Below are 15,860 nucleotides of genomic sequence, written 5' to 3' on the forward strand. Positions count from 1 at the left end.
AAAAATATAATTTTTCCTCCCGCTGCCCTCCCAAATTATATTACATTGCATCAGAAGCAGCTTCCCTGGAGAAGAAGCAAAGAACAAGTCTATTATCCACAAATTGAAGAAGAAAGAGCTCACCAAACAGTTTCACTTACAGGCTACTCCTTTCCAGTATTTTAACGTATCTATTTTCAACACCATTTCTCCTTTCCCTTTTCAAAGTGGCACTTATTTTAAAATAAATAAAGCCAGTGTTTGCCAGAGTTGTGACACCACCACCAAAGAGATGAGGACAACTCACAGGAGAAGCCACAGAACGTGCGTGGAAGCTAGCCCACACCAGGTGGCAGTAACAAAGACCTCAGCTTGCAGTTACGATTCCTCTTGGAGGAAAGGGAAACATAACCGGTGAGAGCCATGCATCGCGTTCTCCAAAGAACTGGTGCGGAGATCAAGCCTCCTACCCTTCATCCTGGGAATTCCAGGTGCACAGATCTGCTCCCACAGCCAACTTCTCAACTCTTTTTCTTGAGTCTAGGTGATCCTTTGTTGAACAAGAATATCTGAAGTAAGTTTCCCTTGTCTTTTAGTTGACCAAGGGACTCTTCCTGCTCTTCCTTCTCTTCCTACTCATCCTACTCTGGAAGAGCAGGCTTGAATCGCCATCCTCTTCTCCCTGGCACCATTTTCCGGGGTAGTGGCTTCCTCCTGTCACCGAGCCAGCATTTAGAGCCAGTCCATGACTGTTTGCTTCAGGGCATTTGATGGGCAGCTGTGGGTCGAGGCTGAGCGGGGTGGCCTGTTCCCTGAGTTCCTCCCCATCGCCCTTCCCTTCAGAGCTATGACAGTGGGGGTGACAGGCGGGGTCTCTGACTCAGAGAGCTATGGCAGGGTGGGGGGATCACAGGAAGCAGAGTTGCAGGTGGGGTGAATAGAAGCACCCCATGGTCCCCTGCATGAAATCGTAGAGCTCCTGGTCACCCGTCTGTGGCGGGATCTTCACCACCTCCTAGCAAGTTGCTTGTTCTAGAAACCAAGAAATTGGGGAAGCTACAAAATGTAAGAATCATCATTTCTTCATTCTTATCCTTGTTCTGAGCTGGCAGAAGATTCTGGAAGTATGAACTCACATGTTTTCCTAAGGCAGAGAAGAGCCAAAGGGAGGGCAGCCCTACGTAGATTTCATGCTTTGTCTACATTTTCTTGCCTCCGCAAGACTGAAGCAAGAGAAGCAGACGTTAGTAAGCGCCTCCATGTGCTAATGGATTGACAGCCTTCAACGCTTGATTTTTAGGATATGGTGGTTTTCTGTCCACATCATAAATTCTTTTTTCAGGTTTTCAGTCTGCTTAAATAAAAGGACAGACATGTCAAGACTTCAGATTAACCCTCTGCCCTTCACTGTTATCCCGTGGAGGTACAGATACATCCTTATTCCAAATCAATACGCTCTCAACCAGCAAGGGAGATCCCGAGCCAAGAGCACTGACTGGAGCTAATGAATCCCAACAACGAATTGCATTTCTCTTAAGGTAACTGATTACCAGGAAGTAGCTGCATTAGCACCGAGATTTGACGTGAGAGTGGCAGTGCTCAGGAAGAGGCCAGCTGATTCATTATCCCTCATCATTCTCCAGCATAGTTCTGTCTTGGACTTTTGTGTCCAGACTGCTGTTCTTCCCAGGGTTACACTGGCCCTGACCTGATTTTGGACCAACAATATAATTGGTCATTACAGGTTAATTTTTATAAACAGACAGGTCTTCTGCTAAGTGAAAGCATCATCGCTGTGATTGGTACCCACTGCTCCAAGAGCTCTGTTTGGTACAAGTTTGGGTCAAGTGGTCAGAGCCAATGAGCCTTACTGCAGAAAAAAAAAAAAAAAAATGATTATTTCAGGTACAAAAAAAAAAAAAACAAAACAAAAAATTATGTCCTTTTAAGGCCTGCCAGGAAGCGTGGTTGATGGTCTCTTTCATGGAATGAGTGCTCATACGTTTTGGAGAAAACTGGTTTTGTCCTTTGCTTTGAATCTTGACAGGACGTGAAGGGTCCTTCTCCTTAGCATCTAAGAGAGCAGCACCAAGAAGTGTCTTCCTAGAGCAGAAAGGAACCTTACTTTCTCTTCTGCAGGCAGCACTGTCATCCTGACTAGCAAACGAGATTAAATGTCATTTGTCCTTGACCCCTGTCACTCCTAAGCATTGGAAATGGATTAAGAGGCTAAAGCCTCCCAAATCTAGATGGGGCCCGAGTGTCCTCAGCCCAGAGCCTCAGTAAGAGCTCATAAAGGAGCTGGTGCTGGGGTTTATTACCATTTTCAGGGCTCATTCCTATTTGAGGAGAGATAATTGAAACAGATTGTCCTATTGTTTCCTTTCAAGCACCCAGCCAGGATCCCCTGCAGGCTTAGAGGGACACCTTCAGAGGAGGTGGGGGAGGTAGCGCTGTAGCTCAGAAAGGCAAAGCTGTGGGTGTCAGGGAAGGACAAGAACCCTGTTGGAGAAAGGGAATCCCTTAGCTCTCACCTTCCAGGGCCTAGAAGCTTCCTCCTTTAGAAACTTTTGACACTCTGAAGGCTTTAACTCAAGTGAAGCCAAAGGCCAAGACACGCAATGAACCACAAAAATCAGATTAACCTGACCCACAGGTCAGTCTGGCAGCAAAAACGTGTCCTTCTACCCAAGGGTCCCCTTCTGTCTGACGCTCATGGGAGCCCCCAGATCCCTGGCATTTCCCCCCTATTCTTTTTTTCTTTCTTTCATTTAAAAAAATTTCAGACACAATGCACGTAACATAAATACACCATTTAAAAGTGAACAGTTCGGAGGCTTTTAGTACATTCATGACGTAGGGCTGCCCATTCTATCTAGTTCCAGAATTTTTTCATCTCCCCAAAAGGAAATTCTGCATGTATTAAGCAGTCCCTCCCCACGCACCCTCCTTCGGGCCCTGACAGCCACCCGTCTACGTTCTGAAATGACGTCATTCTGCATATTACACTGAAATGAAGTCACGGGCTATAGGGCCTTTGGTGACTGGCTTCTTTCACTTAGCATAACACCTTCAAGGTTCACCTGTGATGGGGATTCCTTTTTAGAGCAGAATAATATGCCATTGTATGGACGGAGTACATTTTGCTTATGCATTCACGCGCCGGTGGACATTTGGCCTGTGTCCCCCCCTTGTCTACCGTGACGAGGGCTGCTGTTGGCAGGTATGTACATATAGGGGTCTGGGTCCCTGTCTTCAGTTCTCTGGGGTGAGAGGACGCCCTTAGGAGCAGCGCTGCTGAATCACACGGCTCCTCAATCCAGGACTTTTGAGGAACAGACTCTTTTTCATAGGACTTGCTCAATTTTGTGCATCTCTCTCTGTTATGTTTTCTGGCCTCAATTATTTTCTCCCTCCCTCCCCCTCTTCCTTCCTTCCTTCCTTTCAATGTCAATTCCACTTAGTTAACATAGGGCACAGCCCTGGTTTCAGGAGCAGAAGCCAGTGACTCCTCACCCACACACAGCACTCGGTGCTCGTCACACCGACTGCCCTCCTGAATGCCCATCCCCCGTCTAGCCCATCCCCTGCCCACCTCCCTCGATCAACCTCAGTGTGTTGTCTGTGGTTAAGACTCTCCATGGTTTGTCTCCCTCTCTGTTTTTATCTCATTTTATTTTTCCTTCCCTTCCCCTATGTTCTTCTGTTTTGTTTCTTAAATTCCACATAGGAGTGGGGCGCCTGGGTGGCTCAGTCACTTAAGCATCTGCCTTCAGCTCAGGTCATGATCCCAGGGCCCGGGGATTGAGCCTCAGGTGGGGCTCCCTGCTCAGCGGAAAGTCTGCTTCTCCCTCTCCCTCCGCCCCTCCCCCACTTGTGCTCACGCCCCTAAATAAATTAAATTAAATTAAATTAAATAATTTTTTAAGTGTGTCCAAGTCTTGGTTTCGGCTCAGGTCATGATCTCAGGGTCATGAGATCAAACCCCATGTCAGGCTCCATGTTCAGCGTGGAATCTGCTTGAGATTTTCTGCCTCTCCTTTTGCCTCTGCCCCTTCTCCTACTCATTCTCTTTCTCTCTCTCTCAAATAAATAGAATCTTCAAAATATAGTTATAAAAAATATTCCACATATGAGTGAAATCATGCGATATTTTTCTTTGTCTGAATAACTTATTTTGCTTAGCATGATACTCTCTAGATCCATTCATGTCTTTACAAATGGTAAGATTTCATTCTCTTTTATGACTAATTCTCCATTGTATGTATACCATATCTTCTTTGTCCATTCGTCAGCCAATGGACATTTGGGCTCTTTCCATAATTTGGCTATTATAGATTATTCTGCTGTATACATCAGGGTGCAAGTGACCATTTGAATCAGTATTTTAGAATCCTTTGGGTAAATACCTACTCGTGCAATTGCTGGGTTGTAGGGTAGCTCTATTTTTAACTTCTTGAGGAACCTCCATGCTATTTTCCAGAGTAGTGGCCCCAATTTGCATTCCCAACAGTGTAGGAGGGTTCCCCTTTCTCCACATCCGCGCCAACATCTGTTGTTCCCTGTCTTGTTAATTTTAGCCATTCTGACTGGTGTAAGGTGATACTTCATTGTGGTTTTGATTTGCATTTCCCTGATGATGCGTGATGTTGAGCAACTTTTCATGTGTCTCTTGGCCAGCTGGAGGTCTTTGGAAAAATGTTTGTATCTTCTGCCCATTTCTTAACTGGATAATTTGTTTTTGGGGTGTTGAGTTAGATAAGTTCTTTATATATTTTGGATACTAATAACCCTTTATCAGATATGTCATTTGCAAATATCTCCTCCCATTCTGTAGGCTGCCTTTTAGTTTTGTAGACTGTTTTCTTTCCTGTGCAGAAGCTTTTTATCTTGATGAGGTCCCAATAGTTTATTTTTGCTTTTGTTTCCCTTGCAGCCTAGATTATTTTCTTTGTCTCAAATTATTTGCCTCTTCTTTGTCTTTTTATGTCAGGCAAGTTTTCTCTCTAGCTGTTAGATTATTAAGGCCATTTGTCTTTATATCACTCTGCATGAGTGCTTAGAAGAAAGGTACTGTATGAACGTTGCAGGTTTGCTTTGAAATTCTAAGGATTGATGTCTACTCATTGCAGCTTGTGGTCAAAGCTGGCCAGATCCTCTGAGTCGCCAGCCCTGTGCTGAGCCCCTCTGCCCTTGTATTTGCAATACTGGCCTTCTTTTCATTGCCCTGTCCACTTGGATCTTTGCTACCTCAGGACCTTCCCATGTGATTTCTGACACCTAGAGGACTCTCTCCTCTCCCCTTTACCTAGATCTCAACTTAAAAGTGTCCTATCCAGAGAGACTTTCCACAACACCTTCTCCTACCATACAAATTAGTCCTTCCCCAATGTCTTTACAAAGCGTTCTGAACTTTTCACATGACCTTCTGACGATCTGGGGTGACGTCCTTGCCTATGTGCTTGTGTGTTTAAGGCCAGAGAGCTACATTCTCATGAGATTAGCTCTTTATCAGCCTGGCTTATTCAGCCCGGCTTATTCAGCCCTAAACAGCAGTAGGCACCCTGTGCCCGCCACCCCCCCCACCTTCCACCCCGAGAACCAGGTCTTGAATGAGGGAGTCGATGAGAACCAGTGAGCAGCCCTTCCCCGGCTGCCTTCCCAGCGTGCCTCGTAACTGTCCTGTGCTAACCTTCACCAAAGCAAGGAAACTCCCAGTGACGAGTAAGACCCCCCCAGTCACACAGATAACCTGTATACTGTGCATGAGCTCCAGTGCCCACTTGAGACCCATCTCCTGGTTACAGCCCCATGCCTGCTTGTTTTCCGGCATGCGTGTCTGTGATGTTTCTGCTAAATACAGCCCCCGCCTCCATGTGTGTCACCATCGACAGCAGAAACTCTTTTTTCTTGGACAGTCGTCGGAGGCCCATGAGGTGGGTTCTGTCCTTGAACTCTGCTTGTAGTGCCCTTGGTTCCCATGATACCGAGTCCGTCGTCGACCTCGTCTGAAGATGCTCTTGGACTCTTGATTTATCAGCACAGTCAAATAATAAATGCGGACAAAAACCCTTTAATACCGCCAATCAGCATCTGATTTTCATAACAGCTTTATAAATTAGAGGTTATTATGGCTTTTTTCTCCCCAATTTTAAAAAATAAGAAGAACCTGAAACCGGGAGAGGTTGAGCAATTTGTCCCAGAGCCCGCAGTGGGGAGTCATGAACCGGATTCAGGCCTGGGCTCTCAGAATCCAGATGGAGTGCAGCCCGATGGCATCATGGGCCTCAGAGTCAGCCCGTGAGCACCAAACCCTGCAGCCAGTCTGCCCTGTTCTAAACAATGAGAATAGCCACAACCATTGCGTCATCTCCTCCTTGGTCTGGTGCTAAATCAACCTGCTGGTAAAATGGACGGCGTCTCTTACACCACACAAACATACAGTGACTTTCTGTTACATGCCCAGGACTCTACCAGGTACCAGGGAAGAAAACACGAATAAGACATGATACTTACAGCCTAAAAGGGTAGAAGGAGATCTGAGCCATGGCACATGACGCATGTACCTAGCGCTTTCATTTCTTCACCCCAAAAGGATGAGCCCCAAGGTTCCACATCTTCTGTGTTGGTTACCTGTAAGAACCCTGACCCTCACTCACTCAATCCCTCCTGCCCCAAGACACAAGGAGGGTAACAGGCGGCTCCTTAGAGGAAGCAGCAGCCAGCACATCTGAGTGGGAAAAATGAGGCTCCCATTCGCAGTCTGGACTTGGACAGGAGGCGGAAGAATGTCTGGCCACAGGCCTTTGTAAGGTGCCCTGAGCCTCTGTTGTCTCACTGATACCTCCTTGAGGGCTTCTGTTAGGACATGAGGGCCCAATAAACATAACCCTTTTCTCAGAACAAAATGAAAAGGAAGACAAAACTGGTGGATGGAAGCCAGACAGGTCGTTTACCTCCGAGAAGGCTGAGTGCAGATCCTGCCTTCTTATCTTCAGCCGAGAGGCAGGCTCAGGGCCTGCGGATGGCACTGTGTAGATTGTCGGTGTAGACCAGGGGACTGACCCCATGGAAAAGTCGAGATCTGAAGAGCTGACGCACACAGCCTACATCATTGCCTCCCAGTCCTGGGCCGGTCTGTTGGTGGGTTAACTCCACCAAGTGAGAAATCTCAACCAGGGGATGGCAGAGCTTTGTCACCTGCCAGTCACACAGTCGCTCTGCTGGGGGCCGTTATGGGTTAAATTTTGTAATCCTCCCCCACAAAATTCATGTATTGAAGTCTTAACTCCCAGTACTTCTGAATATGACTTATTTGGAAATAGGTCATTGTACATCAGATGTACATTAGATGAGGTCATTCGGGTGGGCTCTCATCCAAGATGACTGGTGTCCCTATTGAAAGGGGAAATTCGGACCCAGAGACACACACAGCAGGATACCACACATAGGTGAAGGCAGAGCTGAGAGGGACGCTTCTCCAAGCCAAAGAACATCAAACAAAGATGGTTAGCAAACCCCAGGAAGCCAAGGGGAGCAGGGAACAGGTTCTCATGACCTCAGAAGAAACCAGTCGTGCTAATATCTTGACTTTGCTTCTCCAAACCAGGAGAGAATAACTTCTGTTGCTCAGGCCACTCAGTTTGTGCTACCGTGTTACTAAAGCAGCCTGAGCAGACTCATACAGGGGGGAAAGCATGTGGAAAGGGGAGTAGAAATGCTGGAGAGAGTCATGGAAAAACAAAGCCAGGAAAAAAGGCTCTCCTCTTCCAAAAACTAATCTAGTAGTCCTCCTGTGCACTACACTAGAATCTTCTTGTGCTTAGTTCTCATTTTCTCTTTGTTAAAATAGGTCCCTCTCTCCTTTGCTCAGGTATCAGTGAGCAGATGTCTGGGGGAAAGGCAGTGGATGGCCGTAGGTCTGGCTCCTACGGACTGCACAGACTTGGCCTCATCTGATCCTTCCAAAGCATTAGCCCACTTTACAGATGGAGAAACTGAGGCTCAGAAATACTCATATGCTGCCCCAGGCCAGGCTGATAGTAACAGAGTTAAAATTGAACACCAAAAAGCTTTTCTACTCCCCTGGACGGTCTTTTGGAGTATAAGATACTTCCATTCTTTACAAGTGAATGCCAGTATGCGTGAACTCTATATTGTGCAAATCAGGACCTGCTAAGGTAGGATGTGGCAGTATCTCTGGTATGTTCTTCCCACTGTTCTATCCTTCTCCCCAGGCTCCTCCAGAATCCCCACTGCTTTCAACCGCAGAGTCTCTTGCTTGAAATTCCTTTAACATGTTTGAGATGAGAATAGCATCTGCTCCGTCTGTGAACTCTTGTGGAGTAGGGCTGGAGAAGGAGCAGAAAGTGGAAGGCTCGTTCTGTTGCTGGCTTTGAATTATATTTCCTTCTTTTTCTTTTAATTTTAATTTTTTTAAAGATATTATTTATTTATTTGACAGAGAGAGATCACACAAGTAGGCAGAGAGGCAGGCAGAGAGAGAGAGAGGAGGAAGCGGGCTCCCTGCCGAGCAGAGAGCCCTATGTGGGACTTGATCCCAGGACCCTGAGACCATGACCTGAGCTGAAGGCAGAGGCTTAACCCACTGAGCCACGCAGGCGCCCTATAGTTCCTACAGTGGCAAGAGTCTGTTCGTGTCCCTTAGTCCTTCTGTCTCCTTGCATTCTAGCAAGTTTTCATCTCTCTGACAAGCAAATAAATCAATCACAGGCAACCGTGCATATTGATTTGGCACAGACCAAGATTGGCCTTGGATGAAAATGTGGGACCATCGAGGGCTGCCTGCTGCCAGCCTGGGCTCCCCAGTGCAGACTGCTGGCCTCGGTCCCATCTGCCTGATTCCGCCTCCCCCTGATTTGAGTTTGCCCTCACTTTGCCCATTTGCTTGGCTGCCCATTCACCCCTCGGCTTGCCTTCTTGCCGGCCAACTGCCGGTCCTCTCACTCCTCCCCCCAGCAGCGTGATGCCCTGTGATCTGAGCGCAGAATGCTGGCGGGCAGTGAGCAAGGGACACGGGGGTGGGGGGGCGGTGAGATATGCCCGTGGACCTTTACTGAGCACAGGACATGGTAACCTGCTCAGGGGGACAGGGAGAGGCTTCCTCTGAAAAAGACGTGGAAGGATGTGTAGACGGCCAAGTGAACAAGAGGAAGCATGTGCTGGGCATGTGCTGTGCTCGGGAGATGGAGTCTGAGTGAGATGGAACGTCTTAGGGTAGAGGGCTGGTGCTGTGATGCACAGTTTAGAAGAATCACAGGAGCTTTCCTAGGGGGATGGGGGTTGAGGGCAGAAGCACAGGGACCCAAGGAAGAAACAGGACGTGGTGGTATAGACCTGTCAGTAGCCATGGGATGCTTCTGGAGATGCTTTGTGGTCGGAGCTGCCCGCGTGTGACAGCTGAGTGGATGCAGGTGTGCGAGAAAGATGGAGTATTTGTCCAGCAAGTCAATCAAAGTGTCTGGAAGCAGAGCAAAATAGCCTTTAAAGGAAAGTCCCAAAGCAGTTTCAGTTAGCACTCTTTTTCTTTTCCTCCATTTCACTCTCATCTCTTTTTGCCTTTTAATTACCTTCTTATTCACTTCTCCAGATCGCTATGACCACAGCTATGCTGTGTGAAGATCCCTTGTCCCCCTCACTGTCACTCCCATTCTGGTCATCCCCTGGATAATTCAGGGACTCCATGGGGAGAGAAATTCAGCATTGAAACCAAACCAAAAAAGCTAACCAGCACTCATTTAGAGACTGACTGGCTGTAACTGCTTGACCTGCTGCCCACAGCGTCTCACCGCATGGTGAGTGGCCAGCACTGCTGGGAGAGCGCCAGGCACCGGCCCGTGTCCCCCTTATGTGACCGCGTGGCACAAGTGGACACCATGTCCTAAGACCACAGCAGTTCAGTTTTTTTGGCATTTAGGTAAACCAACACTCCAGGTTAGATTTTTAGCACATTCTGTCGCAAACACTCTATGGTGAGTATTTGTGATTAAAACTAAAATAGTACATTGTATCTCTGGGGGGAATTTTAGGGAAATAGTGAATTATTGGAAATGGTGGATTTGATCAGCAGACCCACTGGCCTGATAGCAGTTTGCATACTCGATAAGAATCCTCTTTCTGCTTCTATTTTGTACAAAAATCGAATCGTTCTACTCCATCTTTTCCAAAACTGTGTTTTCTTTACTGATGAACAGACCTTCCCACCTTTCCATATCAGCACGCATAAAAGGACAAATTATAAGAGTAATTGTATTAAGATGAGCTTCAGAAAAACCTGGCGTTTCCGGACTGTATCTTCCAAATAATTTTCATGGTGCATGGGTGCCTCGACACTTCCCCCAGGAACTCATTTTCTGTGGTCTGTTCCAGAGCTTCAGAAACCGTTATCACTCACAAAGAGCTGAGAAGCCAGCAGGACCCATGCACCCTGGGGCAATGGTGGAGACACAGGCCTTCCCTTTTGGCTTCTGCTTAGTCTCGATGTGTCCACTGAGTGGGATAAGTACACAGTTTTTAAACGCAATCTTTAACACTTGCTCAACATCAAAGAGAGTAACCCCGGTCCCACAGCAGGCAAGAAAGCTTTTATCCCAGCACTTACTTAGTGTGACGAGGATAAACAATGAAGCTAAACTCTTCATGGCCAACTTGTGACCTGGTTTTAATGATGCCGTGAGGCTCCTCGAAACGTCCTTGTTAGGTGACCTCCCTGTGCAGTATTATAATTCTTACATGTTTGAAACCTTACTCCCTCCGCAGCTAAAGCAGTAAAAGGAAATTGTGCACCCAGTGGTGCCGTTAGCCTACACTTGTGTTAAGCGCTAGCCATCTGGTTGTAGTAAACCAAGAACAGTCATTCTTAGGTTACCCGGAGTCGGGGAGAAGCCCATGGCAGTCAACATATCGGCAACAAGAGGCAGCCAAAAGGCCTAATGACCACATTTTCTCTTGTTTCTCAGAGCATCTAAAAACATCTTCATTTGAAGGTGCAGAAAGTGTATCTGAAGGTTTGGAAATACTTTAGTAGAAATATTAAAAACAAGCTTTGATGGAAAATTTTACAGTGAGACTTTCTGGTCTCCTGGGCACAGGCACATGGCGTGCCCCACACTCGATGGGCTGGAACAGCTCACGTCTCACAGCGGTGTGCACCGGAAATGCGGGGGGCGTGGCTGGTCTCCCAAGTTCAGAGTCAGGGTCTCTGCCAGCAGGAAGCTCTGGGGAGAATCTGCTTGCTGGCTTCTTCAGGAAGGTTGGCCAGATTGAGTTTCTTGTGGCTGTAGACGAAGGACTGCATTTCCTGGTTGGCTGCTGTCTCGGGGCTGCTCTCAGCTTCTGGTAGCCTCCACATTCCCTGTGGTTCCTTCCAGCATCCTACAGAGCCAGCAATGTCGGGGTTTCAGGCCCTCTCCCCTCACCTTCCCTCATCACTCTGCTCCCTCTTCAGCCACATGTCTTGGACTGACTCTTCTGCTTTTAAGGACTCATGTGATGACACAGGGACCCCCGGTAATGCAGGATCATTTCCCTATCCTTAAGGTCAGTGATTAGAACCTAATGCCATCCACGAAGCCCCCTCACAGCAGTGCCGACATGAGTGCTTGACTCCACAACCCCAGAGCAGGAAACTCAAAGGGACATCTTTCAAATTCTCCCTTCTGCCACAAAGAAGAAAAAGTCCAGTCACGACAACAATGGAGGCAGACGAGTAAAGATAGATTCCTAGGTGCTAAGCAGCCCTGGCTTTAAAACACAGAGACTCTTCAGACAGCTTTGACTTTTCCACTTATTCCTAAATTGCAGTTCAGACTAGTGCCTAAGCTGCTGCTTCTTGCAGAAACTGGCACACACTTTCTTTCCATAAGTCTTCTGGAACTTTCCTCCAGAATGTAAAAATATATTTCAATAATTAGGAATAAATGTATACTCTTCTCCCTTTCAGAAAATAAAAAGCCTGAGTGATCTTAGTTTTATGGAGTTTTCTGTGTATTTTTTTCTTAAAGAACTTGATAGGGATTCTTACAGTTTCCTGTCTGGTCACCCAGCACCCCCACGCTAGATATTTTCTTTTCAAAACAAGGAGAGAACAGAGCTGTCCACAGATACCCTCTGTAGCTTTAATTCATCTTGTGCCAAAGGTTGGCTTTGTTTGTTTCATCTAGCTCGAACTACAGTGATCTCTGGCCTAAGTAATTGGAGTATGGATTTTTTTTTTTAATCCTGTTCTTTGGTCCAAATAAAAAACTACTAAGTGAGCCGTCAAAAATTCTAAGTTCCCAGGACTGCAGTTAGGAAAGATGGAAGCATTTCTAAGAGATTCAAAGAAAGGTGGTTTTAATTTTTCATTCTTTCCTTCCCTTTTGCTCACGAGGCTTCTGCTGTTTTGACCCAGGGACTATTTTTATTAGCATCGTGGCCACAAATTTCAGGGGACTTTTTCCAAAGAAGAAATTTAAAAAGCCAAAAAAAAAAAAAAAAAAACCCCACAGAGATGGATGACGGGGGACCAGCCTGGAGCAAGGGAATGATAGGAATTTCCTCTTCTTTCTTTCTTGTCCTGTGGCAGTCTGTTCCGATCACTCATCCTTCTGTGCTGGGCAAGGACCTTGAGCAGTCAGTTGGGAGAAATGCTACTGGGATCAGCCCAGTAAACACTCAGTAAACACCCAAAATAAAAGGCTACGAGGGAGGGGCTGGGGAATTGCAAGGAGCAAGACTGAGGGAGAAGCAGAGGGAATGCACTTCTTTCCTCCGAAGATACTTTCGGATCAGGGGTTGTTATTATTGGTGCCCAACGAGGTATCAGTGAGTGATCAAAGCAATCACGAACATGAGAAATACACCTTGAGGACAACTCATCATCTAGATAAGTGAACTTTCAGAAATCACATTCATTCCTGGCTTTAATAAGTCTTTGAAGTATGATTTGTTAAAATTTCCTGCAAGTAAATAAATTGAAAGATTACATGAGTGCATATAGGGAATTAGATGATGAATTGAAATGAGGTTTGAAGGGTTACTCTAATAATAGCTATTAATAATCCAGAACATAAGGCCAAATCATGAAAGTCTTCAAACCCACAATCTGACATTTAAAAGGCAAGTAGCCAATTACCTGTAATCCCTTATTAGTCAGGTTTGTTCTCCTATTTCTTAGAAGACAAAGGTCTGAAAATACCAGGAAATGGCTGGCCTCAGGATGGGTCATTACTTATGTAGCTACAAGGCTCATTTTCCTGGAAACCGTCCATTGGTGAATTGAATGTTACCTTTCTCGTTTGCAGCATTCCCTAGCATATTAATTTATCACATGTATTTTTATTTTATTTTTTTAAGATTTTATTTACTTATTTGCCAGAGAGAGAAAGTGCACAAGCAGGGGGAGCAGAAGGCAGAGGGGAAAGCAGGCTCCCTGCTGAGTGAGGAGCCCGATGCGGGACTCGATCCTGGAACCCTGGGACCCTGACCTGAGCCAAAGGCAGACTGTTAACTGACTGAGCCACCCAGGCGTCCCTATTGCATACATTTTTAAAGCTCAGGTTTTGTGACGTATTTTCATTTGTGTCTGGGTTGATAAGGAATAATTTAGCCTAGCAGAAAAGGGAAGACAACACTGTGTTATTATTCATTTTTAAACTTCATTTGCATTTAACCACGATATTTTCTCTTTGCTGTTGCATCTGTAATCAGGCCATGGCTGGCCCATGGTTTTGTTTCGGGGGGGATGCCTGCTGAAGGTGTGGTACCTACCTCTGACTGAAAGCCCCCTCAATGGCAGACAGAGGTACCAGGACTGAGGTTGGATGTGGGGCTTGCAGAAGGGAGCAGAGATGCTCCCTGGTTCTGAGTCAGCACAAAGGGCCTGCCACCAACATGCCAAAGGGAGCTGTTTGGGGCATCAGCGGAATTGGGGTAGCTGGACATTGGCTCAGACGCTTGGGCACATGGCAGGGCTCCAGACTTGATGCGTGGTCTAGGTAACTCCAGATTTGAGGCACGGTGTGCACAGCTCGCTCCTAAGTCCTGCAAGTTAGGAAACAACAGTGATGTTCTCCGAGCACAGAGGACCGCAGGCACAATTAGGTTCACAGTTAACGGCCTTAGCCACGCAACACTCACTTCTTTTTCCCTGTGATTTCCTTGTAATTTAGCCCGATGGGAAACTCGCAGCAGACATTTCATAGAGCAGTTAACTCTGTGGCGTCCATCAATTTTAATTGAAATCATGAAGCTAAAACCCTAGGTAGTACTTGCCAGACACAAGGCATCTTTTAATTCGGGTATTTTTGGTTCCACTCTGGGCTGCTTTGGAACAATGTGCCCGATGCATGGCTAGCTCCAGAAGGCACGGATCTAGGTATTCTTAAAAGGGGGGCAGTGTTGAATAGCCAACAAAGGAGGAGTTCATCCATCTCTCTCTGCTGATTTCCACTTAAGAGGGTGGGTGGGGTGTGTGCATGTAGGGACCACTGCTCCGAGGGCCCCTCGGGAGCCGAGTTCACGGCCAGCCTGGTAGGTAGTTGGTCTTTAGGCCACTGAAGCGTTCTGTCCCTGCAGCTCAACAAAGCAACTACCAAGCCATCACTGTCCGGATTTATAAAGAAATCGCCCTCCTTGAGAGAGACAAGAAGGTGCATAGCAGGAATCCTCAAGCAAGACTGTGCTAATCTTTTTTAAAAAAGGGGAAGGGGATTTATTTCTCTGGAAATTGTTCTGACTTGGCTGTGATCAAGTGCCCGCTAAGGAAACCCATATGTGTAAAGAGAACTCAAGAGCTTTTCAGGTAAATTCAGCTTTGTTATTTGTACCCAATCAAAACGTTCAGAGGTGTGGCTCATCCTAAAACGGGGTTCCTCAGTTTTCGAAAGTATGCATTAGACCACTTTGCTTTTACCAATGACGAAACAAAACAAAACAAACAAACCTGCATGAGGAGCTGTTTTCACAAACAAAAAGAATTCCAAAGAGGATTTTTGCTTTTACAGAAAAAATGTGAAAAGCAAAAAGAGCGTTGTGTGTTGGTTTTGCAGAGACCTGGGGTAGAGGCAGGACACCCAGAGCAGGGACAAGGGTCCCGCCTAGCTCCTTCTCTGCACCATGCCCAGCATCTCCGCGTCCAGCCCCCAGAGCTTTGAACAATGTCTGTGAGCACGTGAGCATCTGGGCTTTATGTCCAAGCACTTTGTGCATCTGTTAGCCGTGTGCCCTCAGGTGTCAGGAGAGCCTAAGAGAGGAGATTTGGGGGTCTGGGATGGCCCCCAAATCGTATCCATATAAATTAATGGTAATTGCTTCTTTGCTTTACACATCCACTTGTGGGAGATTTCCTGGGAGCCCTCTACTTTGGCACAGCAGAGGAAACCCGGACTATTCATATCGATGGGTACTTAAGGTGGGCATTTCCGATAATGCTCCAGGAATTCACTCAAATGATGAGTCCCCGCCAGAGACTTCACTCTAGCAGAGCTAGGACATCGCCTGTTCCTCTCCCTTATAATCCAGCGTGCTCATTATCCCCCCAGAATAGACTACCACCCGCTGCCCACTCTGTTCCCCGGAAGCTGTGAAGTCTTCCTATAGAAGTCGGAGCCCCTTTATAGGAAGACGGCTGGCAGGAGTGAAAGGTAGCGACCAAGCAGGAAAGCTGTCTGGTCCCAGCCGATGCCCGCATATCTGGTAGCTCCCTCAGGGCTGATCAGATCAGGGAGAGGGCAAAACCAATGAAAGCAATGTACTTTAAAAAAAAAAAAATATTTTATTTATTTACTTGGCAGAGAGCAAGATCACAAGTAGGCAGAGAGGCAAGCAGAGAGAGAGGGGGGAGCAGGCTCCCTGCTGATTAGAGAGCCCAATGTGGGGCT

At 46.7% G+C, this 15,860-nt stretch overlaps 1 protein-coding gene across 4 annotated transcripts in view; it reads left to right on the forward strand.

The window, feature by feature from the left end:
• CTNND2 (catenin delta 2) overlaps nt 1-15,860 on the forward strand; it is a 901,368-nt gene that overhangs the window by 745,329 nt on the left and 140,179 nt on the right. The window lies entirely within an intron of this gene.

This window comes from Mustela erminea, chromosome 3 (assembly GCF_009829155.1).
Source record: "Mustela erminea isolate mMusErm1 chromosome 3, mMusErm1.Pri, whole genome shotgun sequence".
In the NCBI taxonomy this organism is placed as follows: Eukaryota; Metazoa; Chordata; class Mammalia; order Carnivora; family Mustelidae; genus Mustela; species Mustela erminea.